The sequence below is a fragment of the Anser brachyrhynchus genome (assembly GCF_964034855.1).
Source record: "Anser brachyrhynchus genome assembly, chromosome: 11".
Lineage (NCBI taxonomy): Eukaryota > Metazoa > Chordata > Aves > Anseriformes > Anatidae > Anser > Anser brachyrhynchus.
The window spans coordinates 7,252,271-7,274,740 of NC_137706.1; the positions used below are offsets into that span (position 1 = coordinate 7,252,271).

At 37.9% G+C, this 22,470-nt stretch overlaps 1 long non-coding RNA gene across 1 annotated transcript in view; it reads left to right on the plus strand.

Annotated features, from left to right (window-relative positions):
• The window catches only part of LOC308201187, a 43,951-nt gene that overhangs the window by 12,033 nt on the left and 9,448 nt on the right, over nucleotides 1–22,470 (plus strand). Inside the window, exon 3 of the long non-coding RNA XR_013956110.1 lies at nucleotides 1–22,470. This exon is cut by the window's right edge and continues 9,448 nt beyond it. This is a non-coding gene — a long non-coding RNA (uncharacterized lncRNA).

Below are 22,470 nucleotides of genomic sequence, written 5' to 3' on the forward strand. Positions count from 1 at the left end.
ACTGGCTTCAGTACACTAAGACCACCTGTGAAGAGATGGCATTCGTACTTTGGGAACTTGTGCCTGGGATGACTATCAGAAGTGCTGGAAAGAAGGATAATTTTTAAGTATACTGTGAAGAAAATGTATGACTGGAATTAGGGATTTTGTCAGTGCAATAACCTTCATGATGTCTGACAACGTGGAAGTTTCTAAAGTGACAAGCTGATACACGGAAATAAGACTAACAGAAGTGGTATGAACAGTATTGCTCTTTAGGAAAAACTTCCAGAAGTTGGCAGAAACTTTAGTGCACAGCCCACAGAGCATTGGAATGTTCAAAACAGCTACAAGCAAGCAAGCTGATTTCACGTGTATTTCAAGCCAGTAAGAACTGAGCTTAAAAAGAGTGTGAACTACAGCCAAAACGCCATATAAATCAAATGTAAGCTGCTTTAACTACAGATAAGATTAAAAAAAAAAAATACAAAACACACAATAATTAGAGCAAACATCTATAAAGAATAGTTCCTCAACTTCCTTTTGCAACTCCCTTCTGCATTTGGCTGCAGTACTGAAGAGAAAATCATAAAAAGTCAGAACCAGGAGTATAAACCAAGACTCTAAAAGCAAATGGTACATTTTAGATGCTCCAAAAACTGAGTGACAACAGAAAATCACCATGTAATTTGATACATGTTACCTAGTGGGACTGGACTTTAAGATATAACCTTCTGCTAACCCTTCCCCAGAGTCAAGGTATGCACGCAGTGAAACCTGCCTGACACCAACTACCCTGCAGCCAGGTATGGTTCCCAACATCTTCATGTGATAGGGCTAGAACAGGACGACATTTCAACTCGCAAAGCTCATGGGTATTACAGCTACATGGATTTCCTAGGAACTATAATTTTGGCAGTTATCTTTGTGCATTAAAAATTACCACTCATCTTGTTCAGTAACTCCTGAAGAGATTCAGAGGTGTCTTGTCCTGCAGCCATAAAAGCGATATGCATCCAGTTGAACAAGAAAATACTGGGTAATCAATTGTGGTTTTTTTTCCTGCACCTTTGAATATCAAAGCCCAAAGGAAAAAAAAAAAAGCTCTCCAAATGCACCTCAAGTTAGAATCATGTCTGAAGAATCAGAAACTCAAATATCCCCAGCGCAACAAGGAACAGCTATTTTTAATAGGAAAAGTTATTTGATGAAAATAATTATGCAATTGTTATCACAGTTTATCAGCCTCTGATGTTCTGTGTGCCTTTGTATATTGAGACAAGGAAAGAAGACAGCCGGACTAATTGAAGAGAAATAGATCTAAAGGAACAATCTCTGATAGGAAACATTTTGTGTGTTTTGTAACACACACTTCTCCCTTGTCAACATATCATCTCCCATACATCAGGATAACAGGGTGACTGGGCGATCTATCCAGTCAGCACAGCTCCTCGGAGATATATTAACTTGTTCTGCAGATGCAGTCGAGATGGAGTTACGAAAATGTTGTATTGCAAAAACAAAGTAGGAGAAGTAGGAGAAGGCAAGACTGAATCATGGATGAATTCAGATCCAGGAAATTTCCACATAACATTTTTAAGTGAAAAACAATCTTAAGAAGAAAGTTCAGGGGAGGACTAAACTTCCGTTTTGTTACTTGAGATATTCTTAGAGAAAACCTAAGGAGGGTTGACATACGGTCTCTCACAGAGAGGCTTCTATGGAAGGTAAGTTTACTTCTGACTTAAATAGCATACACAAGACCAGATTTTGCTTTGGTATTGTTCAGGTGACAGTTTTTAAACAGATGTTGTATTTCATCCCGTCCTTTTCTATAACCTCCACCCTAATATAATAACATGTATAGATAGGATAACTAATTGTCCCTAGAATTATATTTGTTCAAAACAACACAGGCTCCAGGTCTAAATTTAAATATCAGCTTTGCTAGTACTTATCTCCTGTAACTCGTGCTCCTGTTAGAAGTACTAAGTGAGGGAAATGGAAGTTTTCCAAACACATTTTCTTAATGAGAGCCTGAAAGAGTATAACAGTGCCAGAGATGGCATTTAAAAGGGCAAGCGCTCTGACCTTCAATTCAGAAATAAAATCTTTCTCTCAAAAACCCAGAACATGCATTGTTCCACTAGCATCAACTTTTTCTTTTTTTTTTTTTAAATAATTCACAACCTTAATTTTAAAAGTTTAGTCTCCTGGTTTTATTAGCCTTCTCCTAATTCCCATTTATATTCATTAGCAGTATGCTAGAGGATTTGAAATGTCAGAAAATCAGGAGGCTACGTTTTCTAACATTCTTACATCTTACATTACTTCTAATGTTGAAGTTCTCTTTATTAATTCTAACCATACCATCTTATGCCAGTGTATTTGTACGGTACAGATGCAGTACCCAAGAGGTGTAAATTCACACAGTGAAGTTAAACCACTAAAATGAATCCATTTTGATTCAAATGCCAGCTTGACATTTTGTTATTAACTCGGCCCTCTATTACTGGTTTTCAGATGCAACTTCAACACAGAAAGTTGGCTCAGAGTTTGATGCTGCAGATCTCTAAAATACATTGATTATATGATAACTGTAGATATTTTAGGATATTTTAAACATAAATTAACAAATTCATAGAACTGACAATTTCTGATGACAGGCATCAGAATAGCTAAGTCTCAATAGTTCTAGGTGCAATTTAACAGTATCTCAAGAAAGAGTTTCATGTAGAAGTCTAAATTATGAGAGTCTCTATCCTAACTGCTGTCCAGCAGTCAGATTGCTGTTTATGACATAAACCTGCATTAAGTTATCAATAAAAATGGTGTCCACCACCACCCCCCCCCCCCCCAGGGAGGCACAGATACCTGATGTGTTTAGGTCAGCAGATAAGCAAAATACCCCACTTTTGTCAGTTTTGCCCCGTCTGACCTTACGAAGAATGGGAATGAATTCCAAACTGACGTTATTTAGGGTAATCACTTCTTCACATTGTGAGAAAACCATTACTGTTTTTCTGCAGCTTGAAGGAATGACAAGCTCATCACACACTCTTCCCAAGGTGAATGTGTCCTTCTGTCCCCTTTGTAAATGGTTACAAGTGAGACTTCTCACTGTAATTCCTGGTGAAATAGCTGAATTCAGACAGAAAGGATGGCTCCACAGTGCTTTATTCTAAAGTAGAAATATACTTCTGACAACATGCACACATACAGGATCTAAAATGTCAAAACTCCTAGTCATTCTCTCTACTCTAGGAATTTCTTGCTAGAAATCCTCTCCTGACTTCTTTTACAAATAAGATTGCAACTTAACTGCACACAAGCTTCCACCTTGTAAGAATCAATGGAAAAGAATGAGAAGACAGAGCACAAGCCTGATGAAAAAAAGGAAAAAAAAAGATGATGTAACTTCTTTAGCCTTATACGTGGGGGACAGTCAAGTAGAAAAGCACTGCTCCTGGTTGGATTGCAATGCCTATCTGCTTGTCTCCATCAAATGCTTGTATTTCACTGTGAAATAAAGGGAAGAACCAAAAGCAAATAATCTTTCCAAACCTTGCCTGCATGTGTTTGTTCAACTTCTACCATTTCTAACTGCTTCAGAAACAATGACCCCAGAGTCATGGAGATTTTATCAACCTTCAGCTTTTGAAACCAGATGCAACAAATCATGTTTGGATTTGTTTCCAGGCACCCCTTTAAGCCAGGTGACACAGCTCCACTGAAGAACTGCGGAGTGTCTCAATTCATTGTATTAGTAGAAGTGATTTAGTAAGTAAAAATAACTGCCTTGCTTTCTGAGCCATCAGCTTTGTATTTCATCTAACGTCTCCTTATCTGGATACTCTAAGAGATATCAAAGAACGTATATGATCTGCTTTGCTGCCTTACACTGGACCTTTCTTTGAAATGTTTGAAAAGTCCTTACAAATGCAAGACCAGTAGCTTTTAAGATGCTTAGCAAACCCACTGTCTGTGTTGCCTGCTTTCTGTATGTTTGCTTGCTAAAATGCAAAATGAACAATACTATTTTCTCTCTCTCTCTCAGTTGCAAACACCACAGATGTTCACAAAAATGTCCAAGGGAGACTTAAGAATATTTTCTCCTTTTATCAGTATTCACAGACAAGACCAGAAGAAACAGGGCTCCATATCTGAAGTGAAGTATACTGTAAAGGATATACGCATGCATACACAAAAAATGATACACACACACACTTTGCCACCAGCTTTCAGAAGAAACATATGGCTGATATACATCTGACTCTTAGAAATACCTAAGATCTGATACCAATTTTTACTAAATAAATTTCCCTGTTATCTACTGCAATGTTTAGTTTCAGTTTAGCTTCTAAAATATTAAGGAATAGTATTAAGGATAATCCTTGATACTGGGGAATTCTCAAGTTCTGTGTCTGTAGCAACCTGAGAACAGATACTTCAAAATGTCTCCAAGAAATCCATACTGAGCTAATGTTTGGAAGTACATCAGGCTCTTAAAATATGATGTTCTAATATTCTGAGAACACTGAAATAAGTTTTTGATCTGTGGTCTGAAAAACAAAATGCATTACGGACTGGATGAAATTAACTCACACTACTTGCTGAGTGAGAAAAGTGTTTTAAATATTCATTTTTTTTCCCCACTTCCAGTAATTTCCGTAACATTTCCTTTTGTTGATTCTATAATTATCATAGAAACATTTAGGTTGGAAAAGACCTATAAGATCATTAAGTCCAACCATTAACCTAGGACTGTCAAGTCTACCACTAAACCATGTCTCTAGGCACCACATCTACACGTCTTTTAAATACCTCCAGGGATGGTGATTCAACTACTTCCCTGGGCAGCCTGTTCCAGTGCTTTACAACCCTTTCAGTGAAGAAAAGTTTCCTAATATCCAACCTAAACCTCCTCTGGTGCAACTAGAGGCTGTTTCCTCATCTTATTGCTTGTTGCTTGGGAGAAGAGACTGACCCACACCCCGCTCAACCTCCCCTGCACCTTCTTTTCTGTAGGCATAACGACCCCAATTCCTTCAGCCATTCTGCCTAAGACTTGTTCTCTAGACCCTTCACCAGCTTTGTTGCTCTTCTTCGGACACACACCAGCACCTTGATGTCTTTCTTCTAGTGAGGGGGCCAAAACTGAACACAGTATTCGAGGTGTAGCCTTACCAGACTCAAGTACAGGGGAAATGTAAAACCCATATTGTTATTGCCTCATGGCAATGAACCTCATGGGTTCATTCATGTTCCTAAAGCATGGCGTGGCATTTTCAAGCTGCTTTCTCCATCCTGGGAGGAAAATTCCTTAGTCAGAATGCAGCCTTGTGTATTGTCATCAGAACCCAGCAGACTAAAACCTCCTCCTCACCATCCCATTTGCAATGACTTTGCAAATTGATTTGCAGAAAAAATGTTATCGTGTTACGTTGTACAGACACTCAAAGAATGTTTAAAAAAATAATACTGTACAGGGTAAGATTTAAATGGGGAAATCAAACCTCTTGAACAAAACAGCCAATTACTGTCGGGATGCTGACAGGAGTCTCTGTTGCAAGAGTGCTTGGAATTGCACTGTCAATTCGCTCCTTCAACTATCAGCACAGCCAGCTCTTACAATCCAGCTGGTTCATGGTCCTACACGAGCGCTCCAGCACTTGCACAATTCCTTGCTATTCACTATCTCATTGTTATAGCTGCATGTGAAAAGACAATGCTACACGACCTTTCCTCGTTTGCAGTTTCTGCTGACTATTTACAGGTATCTTTATCTACATAAAGTTTGGTCAACTCTGCAGCAGGAGCTGCCTGGGGGAGCCTGTGAGACTGCCAGATTCTCCACCCAGGATGTTAATCAACACATTGAAGCATATAAAGTGTATATATTAATTGGGCTAGAAACAGAAGGAGCTACCTGGGGGAATCTCCAGGATTGTCCCAAGTTCCCACCTGAAGAGCTTTGTCTCATAAGCGACAAAATCTTTGCTGTGAAGCTGGCCAGAAGTTCAGGCAATCACTTCATCTCAGGTCAGTCCATTGTGTCATCTACAAAATGAATTCCGGGGAATTCTTGGACCACTCAAAGCATTAACAACTAAACCTGCTTGGTACACTGACAGAGCCTTGATACCCAGCTATACAGCAACCGTATTACAGTTTCCTTCATATGTCACAACTACAATTTAGACTGTATCAATCCTGCTATATTCAGTAAAACAAGTACAGGTTAACAGAAAAATTAAATAACAGACCTGTGTTATGACTACATTGTGCCCTTAGCTCGAGACAAAAAAGAATGAATTTGAAATATGACTTTACACTGGACTTGAGCTAAGGAAAAGATCATAAAATTAACAATAACATGGAACAGTAACATTTCAGGGCCTCAAATGTTTTTGCTCTGTAGTATAGATGCTGTGCATCACTCAGGATCACTACTGAGTGAGTCCAAGCAAGAAGCAGGCTCTGGATGCAAACTTCTGGTTCCAAATTATTGCAGTTTAACGTGTACTCAAAGCCAAACAAGTGCAGGGCAGTCCTAAAGCAAAATGTTAGTATTCATCTTTAATATATATATACATATATATACATTTCCTATTGTAAATTATTTTAATAAGCATAGTAAAAATGTCTGCTGAATTAATGACAGGCACTTGCATTTCAACAGCCAAGCCTGAAAAAACAACTTTGTACATGCAGTGGAAACATTTAAAGTTTAATTCAGTTCTCCTTACACAGCTATTTTTAAAGTTCAGGATTATTATTTTTAACACCTTGTCATCATTTATGACTCCTCCACTTCTGGTTCTGCAATACCATAGTACAGAGAAAATTCAAATTGTTTTCCTAGAAAAAAAGAAAAGCTCAAATAACATGCAAGATCTTCTCTCACGTCCATAGGCCTAAAACAGATGCCTTTCGTATTTAAGTAATCTAAAAGTGTTGATGGGTGCTTGCATATGTAAGGCAAGCATGTTACTACACAGGGAATTAAACCCAGGTCATTACAGGAGTCATAACAAACTTTTTATCCCCTCTATATATAGCTTTAGAAAGAGGAAGACAATACGCCACATCACATAACAGTACTCCTTACAACATGTCTACCACACTTGTGTAATGCCTTTGACTCTGCAAGTCAATACGTTTGTCAAACATACGCAAATTTGTGCCTATTAATTTTCATGTACACATGTAATTTATCATCATCATCACTATTTGTCTTCCAAAGATTCACAGACATTAAATAATTTCCAGTTTTTTTGCTTAGGATGTAAAGGAAAATTCATCTTTTCTTCCTCAATTTTATATACAAAAGGCCTTTTTTTTTCCCTCCAGTTAAATTAATAAACTACAGCTATATCACAAATAAATTTGCATAAGCCCCTCAATTTTACAACTGCTTCACATCCCTGTTGCATATTTCTGTCTTTGAACATGACCTGCAGGTGAACTCTCAATTGATACATCTTAGCTTAAGGTGGCTGTTCTACAGAGATTTCTTCAGGAACAACTTTTCCTTTTTCAGAAAAAGACCTACTCTTTTCGATCTTCCAGTTGCCATATAATATTCTTATTTTAGTTTTAGAATATATATATATATGTATATATATATATATATTTAAATGTGATAGAGAATTAGGACTGGATATCTTCTGTTATGTAGATCACTATTTCTCCTTTAAAAAAATCACAAAACAAAATCAGAAAGTGTCTGATGAAGCTTTTTTAAAGCACAATTTACTCATTATTTGTGTAGAACATATGCTGGAAGACAGTTTGATGTTTAAGTGGGACTTGACTCAGCTTTCAAAAAAATAAGCTTGCAGCACTTCATCAAGTCCTTTTAGGGATTAGTTTGTATCAAATATATCCTTATTTGCATTTCAAGTTACCTAAAAGTAACTGCTAACAGCATTTCAAAGAACATACAGCCAGACACTTGGTTCTAAATCAAGGCATTTGATCGACGAAAAAAAAAAACATTATCCACATAATAAAAGACAGACACTGGCTTGCAACAGCATCAGAAATCTGCTGTGCTATATATTATATTTTATATTATATTATATATATTATATATATATATATAAGTTACTGTGTCATATCATGGCACAAAGAATATAGGGAAAATAGGGAAGTATCCATAGGACTAAAACAAAAACAAAAAATAACATCAGAACAGCAACAGTTCCACAAAATTAAGCAATGAAATCGAGAAATACTAAAAATAGGAATACCTGTGAAACTTCAGCAAGTTTGCTCTGTGAGTGTGCATCACCTGGCAAGTCTCTACATTTCACTAGGGGAGGCCTGCCTCACTTAAGGAACTGAAAGGACAGTGTCCAGGAAACGTTCTGAATACTGTTAGGAAGAAATCTGGTGTCTGTAGGGTTCCCTTCCACGTCTTACAAATTGAGACAATCTGGAAAGCTTGAGAAGATAGATATCATAAGCAAAAGAACAGACCTCATATGAAAGCTATCTCATTTCTACTCTGGATTCTGCTGCTGGCTCTGTCCCAAAGAATATGTGATACCATGCAAATTACATAAGGCAGAAGCTCTATAGTTTCTATCTGAACTTCATTTTACAGGGGTCCAACATCAGTTATTTGACGTGCAGAATTTCCAAGCATTATCAGTTACTACAAGAGTGGTCCTTATGGTTAAAAAAAAAACAAAAACAAAAACAAAAAAAAAAAAAACAGGAGCACAGCTTTGGTAACTGAGGTTGTGTCATCGTGTGTCACCATTCAGTAGAGTATGTACCAGACTTTCGCCTGCCCCAAACGTCCACCTGTCAGCTGGTAGGAATGTTTCTACCATGTCTAACAGTAGCATTAAAATTCTTGAAGGTGAGTGATGATTGTCATTATGGAAATCAGTATCTCCATGTTCAGCACAGTGTGAGTACTGCACAGTAAATAAGACATCAGCCATCGTCTGTACAACAAGGATAAAATGAATCGCTGAGAAACTGCTCATTCACCATGCATAGAAATGAAATGAGGTTCTTCCAGAAAATAATATATATGTATATTATTACAGAGCTAAAAAACACCTTGAAAGTGGATCTGGGCATAAGGAGGCCAAGCTGAAGTTGCATGGGCACATCTTAATTTTGTCATTTTCTAATGTGAACATTTGCCTTTGCAACATAAGAGATGAAATTAACTTTACAGGTTTATATGAAGTGTGTTGCATAGCTGGAAACTGCAACTTGCAGAAAGTGAGCCTGCTCACACCTTCACACCAATAGGCTGATACCCCTGAATCAATGCACTGAAAGGGACAGAGCTAAATTCACCCCCTCTGAACGCACAAGAAGTGAGTATTCTAAGAGGAGAATGGACTCTTTCTATCCATTGAGCACTATGGCAAAAAAGTTTAGTTTCAAAAGAACGTATCTAGAAAAAGCAACGTGGATCTGGCAAGAGTTTGACATTGCTTAAGGCATGCACAGGTGGATGGAGCTGCAGGCCAGGTCAAAAGAAAAAAAAAAGATTTATGTTACCTAGAAAGAAAAGGGCAGAAGAAAAATAGCCAATCGGGCTGGGCTGCACTGAAGTGAATGAAACAGCTGTTCATACAGGGAAGGAATGGTCAGGTAAGACAGGTTGGAAATAATAATCATAGGGCCATCTGCTGCCCTGGGACTTTGCACCCTCAAGGTATGAAACAAATTTTGTCTTCTAGGAGCTCAAGCAGTGTAGCTGTTACAAGCCTGTCAAGTAAACAATACCTGAAACAGGGCATTAAAGTTATGAGTTTCATGCAAAAGTTGTTCAACTAGTTTAACTCACAATATTAAGTGAAGAGGAAATGGTATCCTTTTAACTAGATTTTCTATTTTAACCAAATGCTCTGTGAACACAAAAAAAAATACACATAATAAGGTACCAACATCATTTCCAGCTTACGTATCACACTGTGAAAGAACTAGCAACCATGTATTTTGTCATTTCCTGAGAGAGACCAGCTCTCTGGCTGATTTTTAACTTTCCATTTTTACCAGAACTTTTCGGGAACAATTCTGGCAAACAGGTTGCATTCTCTAAAATACTTGGTGCAGGCATTTCCTTTACCTCAGTCATCTTGTTTCCAGCCAGGATGGAGTACAGAAACTACGCTAGGAGACAAAACTATTTTCTGGATGAAAAACTGCTTCTACTGAAATGGTGAAACATGTGATACTGCCTTGAGAACAATGAGAACGTGCCCTTGCATGTTTGGAAATCTGTGTAGCTCTATATGTGGCTTTTGAGACCACTGTTTGTCAACTTTCCAGGTAAACCTACAGTCCACAGCAAGACTCCAGGCCTGTCTGTGTGTCTTGGATGGGTCACAACCTGGCCAGCTGGTCTTCTACCATAAAACCCATCCCAGCTCAGATGCCAAAAGAGCCTGTTTTAGTCCCTGCTCTTGCTTAAACCATATACAAAAACATCAGGAGGCTGACACCTACCAGCCAAAGAGTCTCCAATTCTTACATTTACCTTTTCCTTCTATTCTAATCAACTGAAGAGGTGCAAAGCATATCCTGCATCAGACTGAAAGAGCAAACAGAAGAGAAAAGCTGAGAGGTGACTTGGTATTAACTTGCAGAGACAGCAATTGAACACGTGGGCAGGGAAATACCCCTTCTCACATAATGCTGTTTTCAAATCTGGATATAATGCTATTTTTTTGGCTGCTCATGGAGAACAGCCATTGAAGGCAAAGCTACCTTTTTTTTTTTAACCTATACTCACTAGGAAAGGAACAGGCTTTTGGATGCCGTTCTTACCGTTATTTAAATTAGCCTGCTTCTGTATGTTATTTCTCAAAACATATTCGAAGAGTATTTTAACATGGTATGCAGCTTATTATACTAGTTCAGGCACCTTGCAGATTAATGTATGCGACCAATGCCATGCCCTGTGCTGTTTAACTATAAGACAAATAAGAATTTTAAGTTACTGTTGAACTTTTACAGCAAAAATCCTGTGTGATTCTCCTGCACTGGTGATTGCTTGCTCGGACAAAACTGATAAAGATTTTTCTACCCAGCATTTTCTGTCAAGGAGATACGTAATTTGTACCTCAGAAAGGTATTTAAGGAACCTAACTGCAGTGAAGGAAGGCTAACCTACCTAGGCCACTCCTGTAACCACTGCAATTCTTCTGAGGCCAGTGGGCTTCATTAGATGCAGTTGGCCCAATTCAGCAGGACTGAGTGCTGAAATCATACCCAGTTCTTCAATGGGTGTCTAAATCTGCCTGCAGAGACCCTGCTGCTTTTCATAGTTGCCTTTTCTGCCAGAAGCCCACCACTCAGCTGTGGGTCACTAGGCAGTTCCACCTCCCCATACTGAGCATGTAAAAGACAGCATGCTCCATCTCCAAAACTTTCCTTCAAGGATGCTACAGATTCTGCCCAAGTTGGACGGTACTGAAGGACAACATATCCTTGAGGAATGGCTGCTTTCCTTCTTTGCATCACTATCAGCTGGACCTGTCCATCAACCTGAAAAGAAACCTAACAAGACAGCTTCTCAAGGTTAGACGGCATTTGTGAATACTTCTGTAAATACCTTAGCATTGTTTCAATGTAAACAACATTTATTATCCTGCTGAACACACCACAGCATGCACACTCATTCTCCAGCTTCACCAGAAAGAAGCCTTTGGTTTGTATGCTTTAAAAGAAAAGGCTCTAGGATAAGGGCTTTTAAAAGAAATGTAGACAGAGATGACCTTGCATTTGAGTCATCAGAGATGACTCCCTGTTTGCAGCCATCACTTAGAAATAGCACTTTTAAAATTATAGAATCATAGAAACACAAGGTTGGCAATTATGTAACATCATGGCACATTAAGTGCAGCTGACAAGGTGAAATCATTTATTTAATTTAGTTTATTTATTTAAGATGACCTGCTGAGGGATACAGTGGTATGGACAGAAATGATAAAAGGAAATGGCAATAACCTTCCATTACTAAAGTGCTCACACAACTGGAGAAATAGCCAGCATTAGTAGGGGCTTTACTCTAAGGAAGCTGGCAACTCCTGAGTCTCACCAATACTAATGACTGTCATTATGCCCATTTGTGAAAATAAGCCAAATTTTAGACAGCAGAATGGACATAGTTGGGACAGATTTATGATGTAACTATAATATACTGAAGTTAAGACAAAATATCACCTCAGTAGCTCACCTAGAAACCACTGCTAAAAGAGTGTGAAACACCTCAGAGGAAAAAATCCTCAGTTATTGTGAAAAAAAAGGCAGAAGTCAGATGAGTCACAACAGCGGGATCCACTGCAACAGCCAAGGCTAGGAAATCAGGTGAGGTTTTTATTTATTTATTTATTTGTTTGTTTGTTTTCAGTGCCAATAGCCAACACCAGGTAACTGACCATTACAGACAGGAAAAACTTGACATGAGGTTTATCTGGTATCTTAAAGGGATGCAAGTAAAAAAGGAAGAACTTCAGGCTGTTCTCATAACCATGAATATCATCTGCTCTCATGCCGACTGAGTATCTAAGGCAGTCAGCTGACAGAGGTAGATAAAACATCTTAAGTCAGAAATAACTAAGCCAATGACACACCAGTCAGGCTGTGCATCCCTTACTGCAAGTCTGCAGCCTCATTGATTGGGAAATCCATTTCAGCAACACCTTTAGAATTTACTGTTGAGATAGTCACAAACAATTATAGTTTATAACACACCCAAACACATCATATATCAATGTTTTAGCATCAACATGCCAAAAACCTCAGAAACCACGCTCCCTAAGTAATATCAACATTTGGACAGCCAAAGCTAGAGGCTCAGCCAAAGGCAAATAAATTTGCCGTGGGCATTGCTTAATACAGACTTACCGATTTTCTTAAAATCAGAGTATAGTAAATATTTCATTTATTGCATCTGAAAATTCAGAATATATCTAGGAGAAAATGACTGAAGTCTCCAACAGTATTTCTACATGAGATTCTCAGTCATGAAGCATACAGTTTGTGTGAACTGTTTCCATTTTCCATGCAATTTTATATACTGCCATCAAACAGTACAGAAAAGGCTTCTGAGTATTCTACATGAAGATATAACTGGTGAGATACAAAGGTACAAGTTTTAAAACTCCTCATATACCCTATGTATCTCCAATAGCTAAAAATATTTCTGGAGATAAACCAATTTGAGAGCTCATGTTTAAAAAGCTAGGCCATTTCCGAGTTGAAAAAAATCAAAGCCACACAATCAATTAAAATACTCTCCATGTCACTCCAGTTTTACACCACTCGTCCTTCAAATTAAAGAATGACATTTAAGATATGAATCTAATTTGAATCCAAGCTAAACTAATGCTTTTCTTTTAAGAACTCTGTTTATTAGGATTATAAAAAGAATTGGTCAAGTGAAGACAAAGTTCTTTGATTCTGATATTTGATCATATTTTCATTCATTTTTAAAATCTGCATAGATGTACACCAAGAATTGTTAGTTTAGCAACCACCCTAGAAATCCAAGTAAAGCATTGCTAGATGGTGACAACATGCTTTGATTAGATTGATTTTTTTAGATCTCAGCCTGAAAAAAATATCCTAATAAAACATCCTACTGGTGATTTGCCTGTGAAGAGATTCCTGTAGTAAGGCCTCGCAAACTTTTATCTTAATTAAGCACGAAAAGAAAGAGGTAACAATATTGAGGGATGTTTCATCTCTGCTGTGAATTACCATTATTGACTAATTATCTTCCCTGAAAGTGCTGATGTCTCAGGATTTAAGAATTACTTCCTTGGTTAATTTTCATTCACACCTTTTGCAACTACAACAGTGACAACATTTCACGTAGCTTACAAATACTTAGGAGCTCAGAGTCTCGGGACAGCTCCTGGTTCTTGTAAATTCAGTGTACCAGACAGATAGACCCACTGCATGTGTTTAAATGATACAAGTAAGTACCGGCTTCTACCTAACAGTCTTTCTGTCAGCAAAAAGACAACCCTCCCCAGGGCTCCTAGCAACACCTGCTGGACCAGTCATATTTGTGCTGAATTCCTTACACCAGTGTGCCATACAACAGCAAATAAGGATCAACTGCCACAGCTGGGAAAAAGTATGCCTCGAAATTCCGAACAGCCAAGGCAGAGAATTTCCTATTATGCCATTTCTAGTGCACAGTTTTGCAGTGCGGGTTTTTACTCTGCGTAAGAACACAGGAAATAATATCACCTCATACTTGGGCTTTAAGTTTAATTGAATCAGTGGTTGATCTCCGTGTGAATTTTAACATCCCTTGTGGATGGCCAAGACCACTCCAATATCCTTATTGGACCAGCTCCTCAGGAGCTTTCTTTGCTTTTAAGGCTGGCCCAGCTAAGAGAAAATTCAGGCTCTGGGACACAGTGCTCTCTTTGCTCATTCACTTCCACAAACCATTTTTCTCCCTCCAGTTGTGCAATCAAAGAGTAACACTGCAACTACTGTTTGGAAGAGCAAAGTATAAATGGACAATGAAACCTCCTTTCAAACATCCTACTGTCTTCAGGCATTATCAGGCTGGTCATAGTAATTCACTAAACATATCTAAGTGTGAAAAAGACTCTACAGGGCCGCAGCACCATACTCTTTTTACCCACTGGTAGTACATGCAGCCCTTCCTGAACTGGATTCCTTCACTCAAGGAAGTGGGGTTGTATATATTATTTGTAAACAAATAAGACCATATTGAAGAAACACCAGAAACACATAAAAGAATGCGTTTCACTTAAATCCCCACCTGGAAAGAAGGAGGAGGAAAACCTTCAATACGCATGCTTCACATCTGCACAAAGGAACACTTCCTTTTCAGAAAAGGGAACATTTTTAAAGCTAGATAGAGCACAAACACAAGGACGTGTCTGTTCCTTCCACTGACCTCTTTGTATTCAAGTCCTCTTCCTTCATACATGCAGATAAATTGAACTGAGTCCCAAATTTGCTTTATAAGATTAGCTTCTGTGTGAGCACTAAGACACCAGGACAACTATTTTTTTCCAGTCTTTCTTGATTTTTCACGTAACTCCTCTCAGCAGTAATTGAGAGTGCATGCATACAAGATACTAAGCCATTATGTAGATAGTTAAGTTTTATTTAGTCTTGGTGTTGCCTCGTACATAAGATGGTGTCATTTATTCACAGTAAAACCACAAATAGATCATCAGCTCTCTACCACAATAATGTATTTGCTCTCACATTTGTAATATTCATGTTTACAAGGTTATTCTCATAGATGCCCTCTCCAAGGAGTTGTACTTAAAATTTTGCATCACCTAATTTACAAGATATTATACTGGAAATAAGTCAATCCCTTCAATGCCTTTTGGTAGGGGACGGTTGTTTCTTGTTCTTGATTACTACAGATGGTTACACATAAGATGTACACTAATCAGGATACTTACCAGATAATGACTTCCATTTCAGCAGATTAAGGTGTGCTGCCTAAAACAGTAGTTCTGGCAGAAGTTCCTATCATGGCAACAGTAAGAAAATCAATTCTCATTTGGTGAAGTAGTGCTCACCAATACCTCCTCCCTAGACCTGGAAAATAAATTGCCAATTTACTTGCTTTCTCACTAGTATCTCAACCATAGCACGAACAGGACAGCTGAAAACAGCTCATCAATTTATGCGATACTCAGCATCTGAAATATTACTATTAACCCTTATGAATAAAATAGCTTGTAAACAGAGCAGGTAAAAGCCTTTACACTATTTTCAGCAGCCTTTGTTGGCATGCATGGTGACAAGCAGAAAAGGAGCAGAGAGGACAACTGGTGACAGTAACTACTACAGTCACCTGAGCAATTTGCTGCTGACCACAAACAAAGCCTTGCTCTTTCAGTAGATGGCCAAACATGAATTACGACCACACTGCCAAGTCAACATGGCTAACGTCATTGGGATCACAGCACTGCTCTGACACTGCTTAACACCTTCACTATATGCATTAATTCTACGTACGCAGAAATAGCTTCTCAAGAAACTGGAATATGAATTCATAGGTAAGAGACTAAATCACCGCAGGTAAGTAATGCTTATGCTAAAAATCTAACAATTCAATTGCAATTACAAGTTGTCTTGTTAATATTTATACTGATGTATATTCTTCTCAACTTGTACAAGAATGGATCAGTTTTACAGTGAAGCCCTTACGCAGTAGTCACATCAAATAACAAAGGGATTCACAAGTCTACCATACAAATAACTTGTACATCATGAGTTGTGTTTTTTCCTTCCTCTCCAAAGCAAAAAGTTCAAAGGTAAAAGTCTCTAATTCTTTGACATAAAAGGTATAACATATTATGAGCTTTCACAGTGCCAAATGCAATTTTATGTGTGTGTAGAGATACGCTTTCGAATGCCTGCTGTCATTATCTCCTAAAGTATGTAAGTACTTTACTGACAGCCTCTTCTTCTAAAAAAAGAATAAACATCAGATAAGAAAGTTGGCCCAGGTTATCAAGTTGTGGTTTTTTTTTCTTAAGCATTTATTACTTTGTTCACAAGCATAGCCACGAAAACATGATGTTGCCACAACCAATCAAATAATGTGAGAAAACACAGCTAGCATCTGCAGCAGGGCAACTACTTATTGATGCAATCAGTGTTATCTCAGGCCTTTGGCATAGGGGTTACAGGCACATTTAGTAATCATCAAGTACTTATCAATTCAGAAATATAATGTTGTATTGTTTGTTTTTACTGTTTTAATGCCTCTGACAACAAGCAAGATAGCTTGTGAACACCAATGCAATTGCAAATGAAGCAATGTCCAAGGAGGATGGGAAGGAAGGATGGACAGTAGGAAGTAGGGAAATGGCAAACACTGTCTATGAATGGGAATCAGGAAAAATGTGCAGCAAAAGCAGCCTGTAAGGACTAATGAAAAATGATTCTTTGCCATTACATCAAGTAAAAAGCAAATGCTGACCCAACTCATACTTACCCATTACTGATACTAAAACTGCTATGAACTTTGAAATTCAGATTCTGAAAGGCCTCAACTATACTAAAGCAGTCAAATTCCAGTTTAAACCTTATGCGTGACTTGGATTGAGGATAGAGTGGAAGGGTGCAACACTGGTAGTGCTCTTTCAGATTGTGGGCTTGTGGTAGCTCAAATGCCACGGGACAGCATGGCGAAAAAAAATGAGTTTGCATTTAGTTCAACAACCTTCAAGGGCTTCAGCAGCACTGGGAGATGTTCAAGCTTAGTCAGCCACTCAGCATATGGCTATGCATCCCTTCATAATTAATGAGATCATGCTGGAAACTGCATTGCAACTGTAGTACCCCTATTCACTTTTATCCAAAAAAAAAAAAAAAGACTATTTTTTACATCAAGCTGTAAGCATGTTGGGTGGAACACGTCACAAACTCAAAAACAAGCATTTTAATGTCTCCTGTGCAAGCAATTCAGAGGTACTCAAAACCAGTGAAAAGTCTGACCATTTGCTTTTCTCAGCTATGATATATTGGGAAATTCAAAAGTTCATGCTGAAACAGATTTTAAGCAGCAGCTAATACTGAAACCTTTTATGAAATATAAGTAGTGTATTTGCTTTACTAATTAGTTTAACACTTCAGTCATTTTTCTGAGGTGAATTGCAATGATTTGCAGGGGGATGAGTGTAAACTTATACCTAACCCGGTGCAGTTTCACTGCTCTGATGGGCTTGGTGTACATGCAAGATTTGCTTTTGCACCTAGAAACATATATTTTTTTCCTTCCCCTTAAACTGCTAGTGTATCTTGATCACCTGAAATAATTATCCCCAAAAGAAAGCGTTTTTAACATTCACCTCCGTTCTTAATAACGAAATCTGCAAACCAGTGCAGTACTCCTATTAAAACAAAATTCAGCTGCTGTCACTGTAACAAAGAATGGTATAAGCCATTTTTGCAGAATTGGCTCTTGCAATAGGGAAGTTTTTCTTTGTGGGTTTTCAAAAGCTCATATTCATACAAGGCCTTTCAGTATGTAATCCTGCTTTCACAGATTCACTATAAAATCAACTATTCATTTCACTGAGATCAAATTGTTACAATCTACTAATTGGGCTTCATGAAATAAACAAGAACTTTGGGGGAAAAAGGAAAGACTAAAAAAGGGAAAAAAGAACTAAATCCCCAGTCCTTGTAAATAGCACCTCATTGCCAGCTCCTCTCCTGAAACTAGCACAAGAACCAGCTTGGAAGATTTCTACAAACAGATCGTTCTGTCAGAACACTGTCTCCCTTAATAAAGCTTGTCGTATTGCTGCTTATAACTAGCCCAACTGTGGACCTTTAGAAATAGGGCTAATTTCACATCTCTTTAGGTAAAATGACCCACAACTATTTCTTAACCAGCTACACAGGGCTTTGCCCAAATTCCATTTATCAACCAACTGTACCATACCCACAGAATAGAAAGGGATACAGGATTTTACTGTAGCTATCTCAATATAAGCCATTCCCCTCAAAAGGTCTGCGTAAAGCACACAGCATATAAAAATTTTCAGCAAGTGAGCTGCATGAGATGTATTGATTCTGCTGTGGCACAATGAAGGATAAATTAAGGATGCTGTGTGGTTTGAATAAGAGGATCTATTAGACATTTTATCCAGATAAACAACTCTAGAACAGAAAACTGTTATAAATTCGCTGAAGTTAAAAAAAGGAAAAGTAGAGAGAAAAGAAATAGTAGTCAACAAAAAAGCAGCCTTTTCCATAAAGTTAAATTTGTATAAGAAGCTTAGTGGTGTTCCTCAGCTTGAAATCTACTGAGCGTCCCTCTCTCTGGCATTAATACTGGACATTAATTTGCAGAGATTATTTACTGTGCTAATAAGCAGTAATAAAGCAGGTCTCAGAAAGACACTGGAACATATTCTATTTTGTACTTGCCAAGAAAAGAAATGCAGAATGGCAATGAGTGTAATTAGAGTACACCAATAATACAGTAGTCCTAAATATTTTCAAGGGATTAATTAACTTGGATTACGAGGGGAATGTTTACTGTTTCCACTTAAAAAAAAAAAAAAAGGTGGGTGGGAGTGTCACAGATAGGTTGTATTGAGAAAACGACTATTAGTTTTCCTGCTTACTTGCTGTCTTTCAATCCAACATTTAGCTAACCAGAACGTGGGCAATACAACTATGTACCTACTCTTTATTTAAACACCCTTACTTGAATCCTCACTGACAAAGATGTTCTGACAAGAAAAGATTTTGTGCATTTTAAAGTGGATACTTGTTATGAAACAGGTATTCTTTAGAAAAGGTCACAAACTATAGGGACTTGATGACCAGCAAATTGAACTTAAAAAAAAAAAAAAAAAAAACGCATACAGATATAGAAACTTCCCAGGCAGGTACATAAAAACCCTTTTGTTGGGCCTTTTTCAGGTGTTACATGACCACTCACTTTGATTTAATCAAAGCGTGCACGCATATACACTTGAAATTTCACAAGTGTCACATAACAATGCATGAAATTGTTCCACCCACTGAAGGACCTACAAAAGAATCATCACAAAGCTAGCTGGGGCTGGCAGCCTTTGCCCAGGTCAGCACAGTATTTCTGATGACAAATGCTTCCTGCAGCATTCATTAATGCAATGGACATACATGGGTCTCACCACAAGAAAGCAAGATTCCTCTCAACCAATTGTCAATGCTTGTACGTGTTTTCCACGCTCCCTGCTCCTCATTCTGCCCTGCCAGAGAGGGCCTGGGGGTGCCCCAGCAGCCAGGAGGGGACAGACCCAGGACAGCTGACCCAGGCTGCCCAAAGGGATGGCCCACGGCATGCAGCATCCTGCTCTGCAATACAACGGGGGGAGTTGGCACTGCTCAGGGATGGGCTGGACATCAGTCAGCAGGTGGTGAGCAATTGTGTTGTGCATCACCTACTTTGTGTATTCTTTTCCATGATTGTTATCATTCTTGTTCTTTTCCCATCTTTTTCTGTCCTATTAAACTGTCTTTATCTCAACACACTAGTTTTTACCTTTTTTTTTATTATTATTTTTTTCCCCCTTTTGATTCTCTCCTCCATCCCACTGGTGGTGGGAACAGTTATGTGGTGCTTCACTGCCTGCCAGGGTAAGCCACAACAACTGCATTTAGTCATTGTGTGACTTCAGCCACCATGCTAAACAATGATAGAAATCAACTGAAGAGAAAGAAAATTGAAAATTTTAACTTTACAAAATCATTATTTGACTGACACACCAAAGCTACACAATCATTAAGCCAAGTATTAACATCCTCTGATAGTCACAAGTCTTTAGGGTTTCAACTAGGTATTTAGAAAATAGCCCAGGAAATGCCATGTTATCACAACAGTACAGGTCTTTTACCAAATCTCTAGGCATTCTCATAGAAATAATACTGGCAGCTCTACATCATCTTTTTCCAGAAGAACCAATAGCAGACAAAATTTATCTAGCAGCAGAGAAACAGGAGAAAAATGAGAGAGAAGCACCTAAAATGGGGCTACTGTAAACAACATTGAGGAACAGTCTCAATGCTTCATTACAATCTGTAAAAAACGTTTTTCCATGGAAAAGACATAGATTACACACACCCTTTATGCATCACTTTCTTCTTCATGCTAGGCAATTTTCTGTTTGTTTCAGGTCATATTATATTGGTATTAATGCTCTTGATGATTTTAATGCAGAAAGAGGCAGAAAAAAGTTAGATGAAATTCAAAATTGCAAGGCCAACAGCACACATAATGTAAAAAGACAGAAATTAAGGGCTTAAGGAACAAGCAGTGAACATACTTTTCAGATGAAGAATGGAAGTTTACAGGTATTAGCACAGACCTTAGTTCTATCGACTTCAAAACCCGTATTTTAGAAAACTTAGAGAACACCTGATCTCAATAATTTGCCAATTTATGTAAAACTGTGTGTCTGTTCCTCACTTAGTTGTGTTCTTCCATTACATAGAATTTACATACTAAGGTTTGCATTTTCTCATCAGAATCACCACGGCAAAAATAACTACTAAGCAGTTACTTCTCTCTGGTACTTACATTTTCAAAAAAGGATAGACCATAAGGAAAGACAACTATGTGCTTTCTCAATGTTTCTGGATTTCATTAAATAAGCCACAGCCAAGACACTGTGGTTTAAAATAGAAGACAAGAAGAATACGATGATCTGGTGTGTAGGAATGTAACACCACAACACGGAACATTTGTTTTTAAAGTAATTTTATCATCGCGTATCATTAACCATATCTGCCTCTCCACATGCTCATTTTGAGAGAGAAAGTTTTAGTTTCTTGCAAGGTAGTTATGACCTTTTATCACAGCTTTCCTTCCTAGACTCTAAACTATAGAAAATACACCTTTCTACGTGGTCAACAAGAAAAATAACCACTGTGTACAAAATTAGCTTCAGCCCACACAAAAACTGAACCAAGGACTAATTGTTCAGACCTGGCTGCTCATCTACCAGTTTGGACAAACAAACAATGGCACCTGTCAGCTGCCATCGATCATTTATTTTACATTTAGGGTGAATCTTAAATCACTGTCTCTTTGGAAAGAAAGAGACAATTGAGATAGATACTGAACTGTCAAAAGCAGAAAGGTCTGTAATTGAGGATCTTTCATGAAAACTTTTGAACTTAAGTCAACCAGCAGCTGCCCAAGCTATTGAACTTGTAAACTTCACAATGACTCACTAATGAACATGTATCTGTAGAGACCCTGCACCAGACAAATGCCGTAGGCTTTATCTCTGACTACAAATAATAGTCTTGGAAAATCTATGCCTAATCAGAAAAAGGCAATTTTCTGGTAATAATATATATGAAAAAAATGCCATAGTGAATTTCAGCAAGTGCAATCTGATTATGGGTATCATGAGCCAGAAACAAGCACAACTCACAGATCAGCTAATTCTTTTTGCTATGTTTAAGGCTTTTTTTTTTTTAATGCTTTGTGGAAATTCATTGGATTTACCTTTTATCTCAGAGCTGATTTTAACTAACTCAATGCAGACTTCTGAACACACAGAGTAAGCACTTCTGGATTGAAATATAATTAAAAATATTCACTGCTTTTATTTACAATACTTCTCAGGTTATTAAGAAAATTTTCCAGATAAGCATCGTATCTTTTGTAAAATGGAGTGGCTGAACATCTGAATTTCCTCTATAGATTAGAACTCTAGTTTGGTTCTCAGACTGTTATAGAAATATCTCAAAGAAGAAAAAGTTTAAGCAGTTTACTCTCCCTACAGATGGCCAATTCAAATGCTGAAACACCCACACAGGAGAAATATAGCTCTAACCTCTCTAGAATGCTGATATCTTGAGATGAGTCAGCATTGTCTTGTCTTCTTCATTCACAATATCACAAGATGACAGATGTAGTCAGTAGTGGGCTTTTTGTTTGTTTTTCTTTTTGCCCCTCAGGCTTAATATGACGACATAGCAGGA